This window comes from Argiope bruennichi, chromosome 4 (assembly GCF_947563725.1).
Source record: "Argiope bruennichi chromosome 4, qqArgBrue1.1, whole genome shotgun sequence".
NCBI lineage: Eukaryota > Metazoa > Arthropoda > Arachnida > Araneae > Araneidae > Argiope > Argiope bruennichi.
The window spans coordinates 16,967,656-16,981,666 of NC_079154.1; the positions used below are offsets into that span (position 1 = coordinate 16,967,656).

Consider the following 14,011-nt stretch of genomic DNA (forward strand, 5'->3'; position numbering starts at 1 on the left):
ACCCACTACAAAACAAACCCGGTGATCCATAACAATATTTATTAATAGCTTGTTATTTGTTATTCCTAATGGTATAATTTAGAATGAAACTAAACATTATTTTTTTCAAGACAACTTTATAGGAACATAATAAGGGGATTGCATTTTGATACGATAAATTTAATATTATAAAAGCATTCAGAAAGAGGTTTAAACGTTCTTAATTCTGAATTACTTTTTAAAATATGAATAAATTTCAAAGTTTTCAAATAATTTCAGATTTTTTTTTTTTTTTTTGCTTTTTTCGAATTTTTTAAAAAAATAATGTACATTTAAGATTACACGTGCAATATATTTTAAAAACTTCTACGCAAAGATTATTAAACAATTTTTGGGCTGATTTTAATATTCTGAATTGCACCTAAAACACAGAATAAATATTGAAGTAATTCGGAGATTGTGACTAAAAGTTATAAGTAATTTTGTGACTAAAAGTTAGCCTTTTAATGAACAATCATGTTTTTTAAATACATAAAATAAAATTTTATTTGAATGGTTTCTTAACTTACTAAATTACTCTTGAAATGAATTACAGAAAAATGGTGGAAAGCAAATGATATTTTTCGTTTGACTACGAGGCATTGAACAATGGATATGCTTTTAATGCATATTAATGCATTTGCGAAATTTACGAAAATTATTCAGAAAATATTAAAGGTTTGATAATTTAAGAGTACTTCCGAGAAATACATAGTTAACAGAATAAGCAGCATTGTTAACTGAGTGTTAAGAATACTTAGTTCTTTTCTAAAATAAAGTTACACTTATGCTCAAGATTATTAAACAACTATCAAATGCAAAGACTCAATTAGAAAAAATTTTCAAACATGTCCGCATGTCAAAAGACCGCTAAAATGTGGCGTTTGATTTTTTTAGAATCATATGTCTAATAATAAATGTGGTTAACCCGCTCAGTTTAATAAAGCTCATAGCGGTCGTTCTGAAAATTAAGTTGTTGTTCAATCTTGTGGCAACACATCCCATTTTCTAATAATAAATTTTTATATCTATTGAAATTTTGAAAGGGAATTGATGATATGCACTATTTCTAGAACTTGGCAAACATGATTCTTTGTTTTATGACATGGTGAGAAGACTGAACACCACAATTGGTAAATTCTTGTTCAAGAAAACAATCCTCGATATGAGATCGATGTTGTTTCACATTGTCAAGCATTACAATAAATCATCTTCAATAGTTATTCTTTAAAGTTTTCTATAAGGTTCAAGTGCTTATAGGAATCTTTTCCAATCTATTGTACTGGTCCCAAAACTTGTATCAAAAATGTATAATTACATTCATAAAACAGTTCAACATGATTTCTCTTCACACAAAGAATCCTCTACTAATGAAATGATGGATTTTCCTTATATTAGAAGTGATACCTTAATGATACTAAGTATTTTCTTTCGAAATTCAGATTCGTAAAAAACGACCTTGAACTACGATTCATCGTTGATGAGAACCGTACTCCTATACAGCAGAATCAGAAAATGCGGTTCTTGGATGTGTATGAAATAGACTTCGTTCAAGAATGTGTTCAAGAGAACAGTTTCCACAGATCTTCGTACGTAAAGATCGTATCAGTTATTCATCTGTAAGCAGTTTATTTAGAAGTTTTGTTCTTGTCATAGCAACGAGGTTGCAAGAGAAATGTCCAAATTTTGGCTCTCTACAATGACGTGTACTTAATGTCACGCTATCTGCATATGCAAGTGTCATAGAGCCTAAGCGTTCTTCCTTAGAGTGGTACTTGAAGTTTGGAAATAATTCTATAACTTTGACACCAATTTTTGAAACATTTAAAAAAATGAACTATTTCCATAGAAATTCATTATTAATAAATCTCCAGATGACTTGTCACCTTATTTTATTGTCTGAACAATTCCACAATTATTACAACCACACCATCAGCCTTGAACCAATTTTTAAAACTGAAAATCAATGATAAATATTTTCAATAATTGAGAAAAATGCGTTTGTAATTGAAAGTTTATACAGTTGTCTATAAGGAAAATGATAAATATTTTAAAAGGAATACTGAAACTGAATGCTGGATGACGAATTTATGATTCGGGGATCTTAGACGACAGGCTAATATCACCGCATTTTAAAACAATTTGCAATATATATATATACATACAAAAATTTAAAGGCATCTATAGAAAATATTTAAGCAAAGAATTGTGGGTAATAGCAATAAACATCATTAATAACATACCAGTATTTCATTCTTGTCGTGTCTATATCATTATAAATAAAAAGGTAATACTCAAAAGACACTTTTCGTTTTTTAGTAGACTTATTTCTATATCGATATCAATAGTGAGCTTATGGAAAAGTTTTTTAATTGAAAATCAATAAAAAGATATATTCTATCGACAATCTCTCGAGCTATACGGATTCATCGGACAATTCAATAAGCTGGATACAAAATTCTAACCAATCTTGACATGAAGCAAATCAATGATTAGCAAGAATGGCATGAAAAATAAATTAATTTCAATGCTATGTGGATGGATGGTTTAATGGTTTTTTAAATACTAAAATACATGTTGAAGAAAATTCTTAATTACTTTTATTGAGCATTTTAAAAAAGCGAGGAAATTCTTCTTTATCTAGAGAAAAACCTTATCTTATCATCTTTATCCTTATTATCTTTATATATCTAGCTGTCTAACCCCCCTGGGGGTATCTCGAAATGAGGATGAGATGCTTACGGTATGGCGGTTGGATCTCGCCACCTTGGTGGGTACACAGAAAAGGTGGGGGACCTGGCTCCTCCCATCGATGAAGGGATGTACTTCCTTCGGGAAGAATTGTACCGTGGCCGGTGATGGCCCTTAGGATTCAACCACAGTTCCCGCCAGTGTTGCTGTTGGGGCGGTCCGGTCATTCAGTTTTCTTTATCCGTGTTCCTTTGGGCGGGTCGGAGATTCAGTGATATAACTTATCTAGTTCTCTGTAAAATTCTTTTAGAGATTTAACATCTAAGATCATAAAAATAGTGGTAGTTAAAAAGTATAATCAACCTATACCACATTTATTTCATCTCAGTATAGCATGAATTTTTTAAGGGTTTTTTTTTTCCGCTACAGGCTGTTTAATGTGATAAATTTGTGACTAAGAATTTTAATAATATTAACTGATTGATAATAATGATGAAATTGAATGTATTTAACATTATTTTAATGACATCAAGGAAATAACTAAGGAAAAATACTAAATTCATGGCTATATATAAATTATTTCAAAAATAGCAAATTAAAAATTCTTTTCATTTTTCTTATCAACAATTATTTTTTTAAACTCACTTATACATTTCATATTGTGTTGATTCTTTTTAAATTTTGCTAAACGATGCATGCTGGCCTTTAATTATCAAATACATGGCACATTTCATCGTTTATTAAAGTATTTTCTTCAACACGTTCTCCTCATCGTAATCACCAACGTATTGCCTGATTTTGATTGAAAAACTGTTAACCTTTTTAAAGAAAATGCTAAGAATAGGCTGTGAAATTTTTATTTGAGGCTGAGCGTTGCGATGAATCTATTTGGCCCTCTCTCACACCTGCTAAGAATTTTAATTTTTGTATTTAACGCTCAAACCAATTTCTTTTTTTATATGGATTTTACTTTCATATTTCAATAGCAAGTAACAGTGATTTATGGTTGCTCAACTGATTTAGCGCCAAAGTAGTCATTGTAATTGCCCATTTAAACCGATCTCGATAGCTCTTATTCCGACGGAAGAATATGACCCCCCCCCATGGGAAAAATACTTCCCAAGTGTTTCTTTAGAAACAGAGCAAGAAATTCCAAAAACACTAATCTTTAAAGCTGGTTGCAAAGATCGGGCGTTCGTTAATATCAATTCTAAATCTAATAACCTTAAACTAGTGATCGCACTAAACTAATATTTTTGAGTACATTTGAATAAATTAGTTCAGAGCCAGAAAAGTTTGATAATATTAAATGAATGATAACATTAACTGATATTACATTAAGCAATGAGAACTATATTTTGATTAGAATTGCCGAATTTTGATTTTCGACATGGGATTAATGTAATTTTTAGATTATAAGCAAGTGATCAGTTGACATAGAGAGGATGGATTAGTTCAGAGCCAGAAGTGTTTGATAATATTAAATGAATGATAACATTAACTAATATTACATTAAGCAATGAGAACTATATTTTCCATTAGAATTGCCGAATTTTGATTTTCGATATGGGATTAATGTAATTTTTAGATTATAAGCAAGTGATCAGTTGACATAGAGAGGATGGATTAGTTCAGAGCCAGAAGTGTTTGATAATATTAAATGAATTATAACATTAACTGATATTACATTAATCAATGAGTACTATATTTTCCATTAGAATTGCCGAATTTTGATTTTCGACATGGGATTAATGTAATTTTTAGATTATAAGCAAGTGATCAGTTGACATAGAGAGGATCGATTGCCTCTGTTGAACATTTCCATCTTTTCATTCTCTTATTTATACAGAATAAACTGCCAGACTGGTCAGAATCCAGAATGAATAACCAAAATATTCCATTCCACAACTAGTAAAAAAAACATAGAACTTATCGTTGTTTCAGTTGAATAGTTTGATTTGAAAAGAGTGTTGTGGACAACAGCTTAGATTAATGGTTGAATAGCGTGCTTTAGACGTTCAGTTTGAGAGATTTCCTCGTAGAATTCCAAATATTTCAAAAATTATTGGGACAGAAATGTGAAGAAAGGTATAGTTTCTCATGTTTATTTTTTTATAAATATTCCTTAAAATATTGAAGTTAAATGATTTAAGCAGCATGACTAATATGTTTGTAGATTTTTCATTTATCTTAATTATTTCATGTTTTTAAGTAGAAAAATTAATAAATTTTTCGCTTAATTTCTTCTGTCTTGGAGCTTTAAAATTCCATATATTGGTGTACTCTCGATTAAAAAATTATTTTTATACGTTTCAGAATTTAATTATCGGTTAATTCATTATGTTTGTATTTTTTTTTTTAAATTCGAACAGAGAGGTAACCTCTGATGATGAATATGAAAAAAAGATTTAGTTCTAAATTCCATACCATTTTTAAAACTGAATCATAGATTAAAAAATAAAGATTGAAAAACTAATTGATATAAAAAAAATATTTTTAATAAACTAATCAAATGAGTTTCTATAAATGAGTATATTTATCATCAAACATAGATAATAATAAAGACGAACCAAGTTTATGCAAGTTAAAAAAACTTATGCAATATTACATTTTTGTTTTCTTAATAATCATATTCATAATCATTCACATCAAAAACACTGGGATTTTATTTCTTCAATCAAATTTTTGTCACGTGAACAGTTATCAATAAGCAAAGCACATAATTTTGAATACTATAATAAAAAATGCAATTCATGACATTATGAAAATAAAATGAAAGTTATTCCTTTTCGACACAGCTGCCATTCATGTTGAGGGATTGAGACAATACTGGATCAGTTCTGAAAATATAGCCACATAGAATGTCGTCGGTTAGTATGAAATCGTCATCAAAGAAACCACTTTACTAATTCAAACCGAATTCTTGAATTTTTGAAAAAAAAATCTGAAAAATGCCTCAAAATAGATAGAAGCTATTTCGGGAAGTAGTAAATTAGCAATATTTTCAGTTCTGATTCATATTATAGTTCATTGGATATTTTGTTATTGAATGCAAACTGTACTGACACAAACATTCGTGTTAAACTCAGAACAAAACTGTCATCACAACAGAAATAAAAGAGAAAATCACAATTTTTATGTATAAAATAACATCCATTATGTTTAGTTGTAGCTTAAGATAGTTAAAAAATTATTCGAAATAAAATATTTTTTTAAATTATTTTGTAACTATTTTTTTAAAATTATTTTGTAACTATTTTTTTTTAAATTATTTTGTAACTATTTTTTTAAATTATTTTGTAACTATTTTTTTAAAATTATTTTGCAACTATTTTTTTAAAATTATTTTGTAACTATATTTTTAAAATTATTTTGTAACTATTTTTTTAAAATTATTTTGTAACTATTTTTTTAAAATTATTTTGCAACTATTTTTTAAAAATTATTTTGCAACTATTTTTTTAAAATTATTTTGTAACTATTTTTTTAAAATTATTTTGTAACTATTTTTTTTAAATTATTTTGCAACTATTTTTTTAAAATTATTTTGTAACTATTTTTTTAAAATTATTTTGTAACTATTTTTTTTAAATTATTTTGTAACTATTTTTTTAAAATTATTTTGTAACTATATTTTTAAAATTATTTTGTAACTATTTTTTTAAAATTATTTTGTAACTATTTTTTTTAAATTATTTTGCAACTATTTTTTTAAAATTATTTTGCAACTATTTTTTTAAAATTATTTTGCAACTATTTTTTTAAAATTATTTTGTAACTATTTTTTTAAAATTATTTTGTAACTATTTTTTAAAAAAATTATTTTTATTATTTTCAAGAATTTTTTAAACAAATCTACTTTTTTTTTTTTTTTGTCGAACACAACATTTATCTTCTTTGCAAATCAAATCTGAAATTTGGAATTTCATTCAGCCTTTGACCATTTTTCAGCTAGAAGTGCCTCCCAAAATTAAAGTTTAAAATGATATTACTTAAAAGATTTCTTACTACCTGTAAAATGCGCCATGCTAGGGGGGTGATAAACTTTTCGATGCCCTCTGTTGGAAAGTTTGTAGGAGGCAGAGCTACCAAATCTAAAATAATCAGTTTTTATTATTAATATATAAATATATATAATCCATATTGCATAGTAAAAATTCACTTCAAAATACACTGCGAACTGGGAAAATACACTGCATTTTCTAAATTTTGAATTTACCTGAAATTGATCTTTATGCGAAGCCATTTTCATAGAATGGAAATTTAATAAATTTAAGTCATTAATTGATAGTTAAATACTAGATTGGTCCTTAAAATTTTATATAATAATCACAGTCAGCTTACATTCACCATCAAACCAAAATAAATTAATTATTATGTTGAAATTATATAACCATTTTAAAAATGGAAACAGAGCTTTGAAACATTTTTTTAACTATGCGGTAAGTGTTAATGCTCCGATAAAAGAACCAGTTTAATCGATAAAGGAAAGAAATAGGAGTTGACAGAATAGGAATTGCTTTTTTCTGTTTACTTTGTTTATTCGATCGAAAAGACAAGTAGAAAGTTAGTCCAGCTAAACGTGTTCCTGAACTTTAGGCGATCGGTGATTGTTTATTTCGGGGAGTATTAAAGGAAAGAAAATATTTATTTTTCTGCTTTTCTTCCTTTTTGTGTAGCTGAATTGAAAGTTGTGTAAAATTAAGCAGTTTATTGATAAATTTGTTATAGATTAAATGATTGTCATGTATACAGGTTGGTTATAATTAAAGTTACAATTTGAAATGGTCATAAAAGGAAAACTACTGGACCAAACGTTATCAAACTTGGTAATACTTTAAAGAAGGTCACGGAAATTTCTATTCCGCCAAAAAAGTTCAAAAATGCACCACCAGGGAAAAAATGGCTCTGTATGCAATATTGTTAAACAAAATAGGACATGAAGACATGAGTTTAAAATGTGTTTAATCGTTTCTGAAACATGTTACAAAGCATTTTTAATGCCAGTTATCTCAAAAAGCACTGTTTATGCTGATAATCAAAACAGTTTGTCGGAAATGAAAGATGCAATACACAGACATGTGCCTAATATTCCTCCTGATATGCCTAAGAGTTACTGTTGAAAATGCAGTAATGCGATTTAATTTGCTTTCAGGAAATGGTGGACGCCTCATTGAATATGTTTTGTAACACCTTTCAAAAACGATTAAACGCGTGTTAAACCGATTTGTTTAAACAGTCGATTTTGCTAAACTGATTTAACCGTCCTATTTCGCTTAACAATATCGAATACAGTGTCATTTCTCCCCTAATAGTGACTTTTTGAACTTTTGTTTTGACGGAAAAGAAATTCCCATGACCTTCTTTAAACTATTACCAAATGTGATAACATTTGGTTGAGTAATTTTAGTTTTATGACCATTTCAAAGTGGAACTTTAATTACAACCACCCTGTATATTACCGGCAAAATATGAAACTCCAGCATTCTATTTTGACGTTTTGAATTACATTTCATTACATTTTTCAGGCAAAGACATTTCACTTTGCTTTACACATACACTTGGCAAATTCTTGGCCACTTCAAATGTATTGAGCAACTGCAACTGACAGGAGAGGAATTTCGTGATCAGGAATATCTTCAGTTCTAAGGAAGTTCTTAGGGCTTAAAGTGAATTGAGATCTCGAATAACTTATTTTAAAATTAATTCAGAAGTTCCAAGCCGGTAGAAAGCATCCACTGTCACACTCATTGCAAATGCAAACGTATTGCGCGAATCACCTCGCCCTTATTGACGTCACAAATAGTAACTCGAACACAGTAGCTCCCAAAAAAATAGTGAGAACATTTTTTTTTTTTGTGGTTTGTATTTTCAGACAGATTTTAGAATTTATTTTACCTTCAAAAGCATTTTCAGTTTTGAAACAGAGTGCACAAAATATCCAAAATACATTACAAGCTAGTTTTAGGCATTATATACAACCCTATGAATTCTATAGAATGCCTCATTTCATACTTTGTCGTTAACATATATAAAGTACCGGTTTCTAATGATAAGTGAAATTGTTATTTTCAATGCGAGTTTTTAATGAAAAAATTAACCCTTAACTGGGAAGGTGAAATTTTAGGACTTAACTGGAGAGGTGCGGTCTACGAGACCACATTTTATTTACACTGAAACTAAATTTTCTAATGAATATATTAGTATAAAAAAACTTCCAATATATTTTGCAGATATTTTTTTTTTGATATATAGATATGTTTTAGAATTTTTTTAAAAATACGTTATCATTGAAAAAAGTAAATACGTCAGAACATACATTTTCTTCTCAAATGACATGTTACAATAAATAATATTCTTGAAAAAACATATTACTTTTTACTTTTTAAATAATATTTATATTTACAGTATATGAAGGTATATAGAAAACAATATAATGTAAAGTTCAACAATTATAGGAAAAATAAAAAAAATGACAATGGGTAAAATTGGCCCTTTTTTCATCGGCTTGTGTGACATTCATAGCACAGTTTTCTACGGCATTTTAAACATACAGATTGAAAACTAGTACAAAAATCAACTTATAAATTCTGTATATATATATATATATATATATATATATATATATATATATATATATATATATATATATATATATATATATATATCTTGGTATATTAATATATTTTATAAATTTTTCAAAATACATTATCACTAGAAAAATTAATAATGTGTGAACATACAAATCAGAATCAGTTGAATGCGAACTTTAACCGAAAAACTCTTCTATACAATTATCCTTATCACTAAAATTACCTTCTGCTTCATTTAAAAGTATCTGGGGCACTGCTTCATAACAGGATCAGTAAATTAGATGATGTTTCGGGGCCCAAATTTTAGCGCCATCTGCTAAGCCTTGTTTATCACTGGGACACTAACAGGGAGGTGCGGTCTTAGAGACTGCGCTTGAAGAAATAACTGAATTATTTTTAAAAGCATGAGCTGAAATCGGTTGAAAAAGTGCACGTCTCTTGAAGGCCACAAAGCAGGAAGCAACAGGGTCAATTCATTCAATTGAGTTAAAAATAGAATAGAAGTGACTGAAAATCCATCGCTAGCGGTCTCACAGACTGCACGTCCCCAGTTAAAGGTTAATCTCAGAAAAGTATCATCCTTTAACAATCGGAAAGCTTAATTACGCTGTGTTTTGTTTCTGAAAATTTTGAACACACTTTTAAAAAAGATGAAATTTTTTCTCTCTGTCTTATTGGCAAGAGTTTTCAAGTTTGTCCATTTAAGCTACCTCAATTTCAGTTTTCAAAAATGAATGATCAATAAAACGATGGCTTAATAACATTTTGATTCCATACAACTAACGTCATACGGTAGAGAATTTTAAAAAAAGTTTTTAAAAATGTATAATCATTATAAAATATGGATTAAAAATTAAAAAATAATTAAAGCTAAAAAAAATTCTGCTTTTTAATACCTTATTTAAAAATACTGTTAAAATATTAAGCAAAATTTTCTTTTTTTTTCAGTTTATATATATTTTTTTTTCTACAAAGTATGTCCACTGTTATTGTATGCTAAATTGGTTAAGATGACTGAAAACCTAATACTTTTTTTTTACATTTGTGATATCTGTAATTATTAATCCATAACAATACACATCTGGTAAGGAAATATAACTTAATATAAGTATTGAATGCAAAACTGATGGATTTAGAAGAAAATATAAAACTCATGACTTTTAGAAAGAGTTAAACTAAATATTTAATATGTATAATATCGTGAAGAAAGAACAGAAGTAACTTTTTTTTAAATATACAACTGTGATTTAAATTTAATTAACGACTGTATTAAATTATTTAATTATTTATCTAAGCATTTTTTATACTAAATAAATAACAAAGAAATCCATTCTACTTCTATTATTACGTATATACAGATGGGAAATTAAAATGCAACCTCTTTATGAATTAATATGCGTATGTTCAGCTATTTAAGCTCATAAATACGCTCTTTTTTTATTTCGAATTATCATGAAGTATTTTTTCTTCTTTTTTTTGCATAATTTCTGTAAAAAAAGTGAAATTTATTTGATGCAAAGGTGTATTTTTTTATGCAGTTTTCGAACAATCATAAAAATGGATATCCTCTTCGCGAGTCGAAAATTAACAATCCTTGTGTGTGTGCTGCCATCTGTCGTGGTAAGGTAGACTAAATATTTCCTAACATAAAATCAAAGATGATTTTGCACTTTTGTAATGAGAGAGTTCTATAATTTTTGTCTCAGTTTCTTCAAATTTTAAATGTACCTCGAATTTTATATATGAATAAATTAAAACACAAAATTCTCATGAAAGAAAATTGCAACAGTTGAAGCATTTCTCTTAAATTTGACATTAACAAACGACATTTCTATTTAATTCTTTGGCAAAAATGTATCCATATTTATATACTTGTCTAGTGAGTATATAAATATGGAGTTACACACACACACACACACACACATATATATACTATTGATTATTAATAGAATTGAATGATACAAGCCTTACTTTTTCAATTTAAAATTAAGTAATAATTACATTTCTACAAGTCGTATTAAATTGGTTGCATGGTTTATAAATTTTGCTATAATGCTCTAGAATTCTCCAAATATCATCATCTCTATATTCTTGTTAAATATTTTAAGATCTTAGAAACATATGCTTTAGAAGAATCAATTTTATGGTACTGGAAAAAAAATCAATGTATAAAATTAAAACAGTTGTGCTTTTAATTAATAGAATGTTATCTCTATTTATAATTTAATAAGTTCTATAATTTCTTAGGTAACTTGATGGCTTATATTAATTATATTATGGTAATTAACGATGGCTTATATTTAGTTTTTGTAATTAAATACTTAAAATATATTTATTGTTCTAATATTATGTACATTTTTACAATCTTTTCCAAGCAGCACCATGAGTTATGCCATATGCTTCTTAATAAGTGTCTGAGTTATGCAAGCTTCTTAATTTTATAAGTACATTTTTTTTAAATAAAAAAATGTGCTATATAACTATACGATACTGAGAATAATGTTCGGTATTAAACGAAATTGTACAATATCTGTTTAATTTTGGTACTTTTTTTAAAAAACTTATCAACATATTTTTTATATTTAAAGATTTAGAAAGCTTTAAATATGAAAAATGTGTCTTAAAGTTTTAAAACACATTGTGTTTTCTGCTATTGAAAATTTTTATGTCAATCTGGAATTTTAACTGAGATTAGTATTGCTATTATTATTTTCTCTACAACCTCAATAGCATATATAAAAAACGTAATATAGTATGCTATTAAACAATATTCATCACATTTTATAGTATTATTAAATATTGAATAATATAATTTAAAATCTTACAATATTGTGCAAGATGCTGTTCTACTTGGAGGTACGTCAATTCAGCGCGTTTTCTAGTTATACAAAGATATTGTATTCCCTTTATAATAATTATATCAAAGAACATAATTACAATAATTATCAATATTTTGAAAAATACTTTAGAAACATCGGAATAGTATTTAAAGCCTCATTACTCTGTTGTCAACTTTTAAATAGTAGTCCAAAAGAATTCTGTAAAAGGCATGAAGATTATCATTTAAAAATTATGGTATCATTCCTATATATTTAAGCATAAAATTTAAATTGGTTAAGATGAAATTTATCATTAAGCAATATAAATGAAACAGTATTAAAAGAAAAAAGGAAGTTACAAATAATTCTTTTAGACGTTAAGTTCATTCAATGGAAGAAACAATAAATTGTCATGAAATTTTGACAGTTATGGGATTTTTTAAAAACATTACTTGTAGATTTCGTAGAACATAAACTTCTTATCATTAGGAACTAAAGACAGTAAATTTCCTTCTGTATCGTGCTGCCATCTATCTTGCGTATTAAGAGCTAACATATATTTACAATTTGATTTTTAAAAAATATATTTTTTTGTCAGTATAGTTATATTTGGAAAAAGAAGATTATATTCTTTTTCAAAACGAAAAAAAGTGTTGTTAATAATAATTTTAATTCAGTTATTTAGCAATAAATTTGAAATATACCTACACATATCCCATCAAAATAATTAATATTAACATATTTTTGTACTTTTTTTGAAATAAATATTCTCACCCCACTTTAACAAAAATTAATACTAATTTTCTTATACTTTTTATTTAGAAAATTGCAGCCTATCGCATTTTGATTGTTTTAAAATACGATTTTTTAATAAAGTTTTGGTTTTTTTTTTTATTTGCTATTTTATTTTCCACAAATTAAATAGAAAATTTGAAGCATTATATTTTGTTTCATTTTTTTTCTGAAATTTCATAAAAGTAAGTGAAAGAATCATTAAAACGCCATTGCTTTAAATTTTAAATCATTTAGCAAATTAAATACACTAATTTAAAATATTATGTGATAATTAAATAGAAAATAGAAACTCGTTGAAACTCAGATGTATTTAATTTTTTTAAAAATTCAGTTATTCAGCGAAATTTAGCATTTAATTTGGCAAATTCTTTAATTTTTCATTTTGTCTTAAAGAAATTTAATAGAAAATTTTAATCATTACATTTTGTTTCTTTTTCTCATAACATTTTCTAAAAGTAAGTGAAATAAATGAAGAATCGTTAAAACGCCAATGCACTTACTTTCAAAATATTCAGTAAATTAAATGCACTAATTTAAAGTAATTTGTTGAATTGCAATATATTTATTATTATTTTTTTAAATTCAGAAAAAATATAATTAAAATTTAAAGTGGCTGTCAAATACTATACTTTATGAAGAAGAACAATTTGTATGTCGGAACCATGACAGAAATTCTAATTTTTATTATAATACATCACCAGTTTTATCAAAAATGAATCATGCTATTTCTATAAAAAAACTTTTGAAAAATTCCATTTTTAAAATTTTTTGAAATATATATATATATATATATATATATATATATATATATATATATATATATATATATATATATATATATATATATATATAATAAAATGAAAAAGAATAAAATATTTGCACATCTTTACCGTTAATTAATGTATATAATTTAGAAAAAATTGTCACACGTCTCAAATCTTCGTTAGACTATCGGTCGAAATTTGAAATTATTTTTTTTTTTCTTCTTTAAAAATAAAAAAAAAAGTTTAATTTCTTTGTTTGTTTTTTGTTTCACGTCAAACCTAGTTCTGACATTTCAAAAAAAAAGTTCAAAGAAAGTGCAGGTAGAAGTTC

At 26.4% G+C, this 14,011-nt stretch overlaps 1 long non-coding RNA gene across 2 annotated transcripts in view; it reads right to left on the reverse strand.

Annotated features, from left to right (window-relative positions):
- Window positions 1–5,406: 5,406 nt before the first annotated feature.
- The window catches only part of LOC129965431 (uncharacterized), a 137,150-nt gene continuing 128,545 nt past the window's right edge, over window positions 5,407–14,011 (reverse strand). Inside the window, exons 1-3 of one of the 2 annotated variants that reach the window (XR_008784212.1) lie at window positions 12,128–12,236; window positions 6,721–6,803; window positions 5,407–5,549 (exon numbers count right to left, since the gene is read on the reverse strand). This is a non-coding gene — a long non-coding RNA (uncharacterized LOC129965431). Of the gene's footprint in view, window positions 5,550–6,720; window positions 6,804–12,127; window positions 12,237–14,011 lie in introns of those variants that run through there. The other variant, XR_008784211.1, reaches the window with a different exon arrangement.